Here is a 1821-nt window from a genome sequence, read left to right on the forward strand (position 1 = left end):
CAAGCTTTCTGCTTCTGTACTTCCCGCTTGCACACCTGACCAGTGGGTTGACAGGTAGTGAATAGGAAAAAGATGGACCTTTGTGTTTAAGACAAAATGAGGAATGGGATTTGGGGCTTAAAAACCTTGTATCTTGGCATTTCGAGGCTGCTCCTTTGCAAGGACAGCCGCCGGCTAATAAACTGTCTCCTGGTTAAGAGCACTCAAGTTGGGTCTGGTTATTCTGGACACAACACATGTTCACAATAAGTTTTAGTAATTTCTTTGGTTATCATTTCTTCTTCAATCCCATACCTTCTCACGTGTATACATCCTTGGGAAATTCTTGCAATAAGAGTTTTGTTAGTAAATATCTGAGTTCTTTCATGTATAAAATATTTTAATTTCATCTTCATAATTTGGCTAAGATTGTGCAAACAACAACAACAAAAAGGTTTCTATGAAAATTAACCTCACAGGGTGATCTGATTATAAATTCCTAACTGGGTAGGTCAGGGTGGGTAGTCACTCCCCAGATATATAACTTTTTAGTAAAATGTTTATCATTGCTTTAAGCAAGCCCGGTCTACTGTTTCTGTATATCTAGGTTAACACCCCTTTGAAATAAACCATAATTGCCCTCAAGAGAGCACATAATCTTGTTACCTATCCTGTCATCCAATCCCCACCTTGCTTTTTCCCAGCTCATGTAATCTTCCTTAAATTACCTTCTTAATCTCAAATGCATAAAAAAAGTTGCAAAACTGTGATTCTCTGTAGCGTTTGAAATCTTGCTTTCCAGCATATGTTCTCGATCTGGCTCAAATAAACTCATAAAAATTCTCTACAGGTTTGGATGTTTCTTTTTTTTTTAATTATTTAAAAATTTTTAAAGTATAGTTGGCATATATTATCTTTCTTTGAGGTGTACTGTTGTAGCTGCCAACCCCCGATAGACACATGGACCACCAGAAATCAGTGAGTTATAGGAAACACACTCTTTATTCAGCCAGCTGGGTCTGCCAGGGGTATGCAGACCCCAAATTAAGCAGCCCTGAAATGTAGAGGCACAAGGTTTTTAAGCCCTAAACCCCATTCTTCATCCTGTTTGAACACACAAGTCTATTTTTCTTCTTTTTACTAACTGTCAACCCACAGGTCGGTTGTGCAAGCAGGGGGTGCAGAAGTAGAAAGCTTATTGTTAGAGCGTTATGTTCCCATGGGCGATAGTCAAACAGCAATTTTCCAGCCAGCACAGTACAACATAGCAATTAGACATTTATATAACTTACGAAGTGATCACCATGATACATAGTTATTAGAATATATTATTGACGATATTCCTTAGGCTATACTTTGCATCCCTATGACTAACAATATGCACTTCTTAACCCCCTCCTCTTTTTCACCTACCCCACCAACCCACCCTCCATCTGGCAATCCTCAAAATGTTCTCTGAATCTATGTTTGTTTATTTTATTCTTTAGATTCCACACATAAGTAAAATCATATGGCATTTGTCTTTCTCTGCCTGACTTATGCCACTCAGTAATTTTCCAGCCAGCACAAGGAAGTTTTCCATCATTATTTCTTCAAACTGGTTTTCAATTCCTTGCTCTCACGCTTCTACTTCTGGTACCCCTATGATGCCAACAACACTTGATGTTGTCCCAGAGGCTCTTTAAATTTTTCTCAATTTTTTGAATTCTCTTTTCTTGTTGCTGTTCTGATCGAGTATTTTTTGCTACCTTATTTTCTAAATCATCGATTTGATCCTCTACGTTATCGAATCTACTGCTGATTACCTTTAATGTATTCTTCATTTCAGTTATTGTGGTATGT

The sequence above is a fragment of the Pteropus vampyrus genome, unplaced genomic scaffold (genome assembly GCF_000151845.1).
Source record: "Pteropus vampyrus isolate Shadow unplaced genomic scaffold, Pvam_2.0 Scaffold1, whole genome shotgun sequence".
Taxonomy (NCBI): domain Eukaryota; kingdom Metazoa; phylum Chordata; class Mammalia; order Chiroptera; family Pteropodidae; genus Pteropus; species Pteropus vampyrus.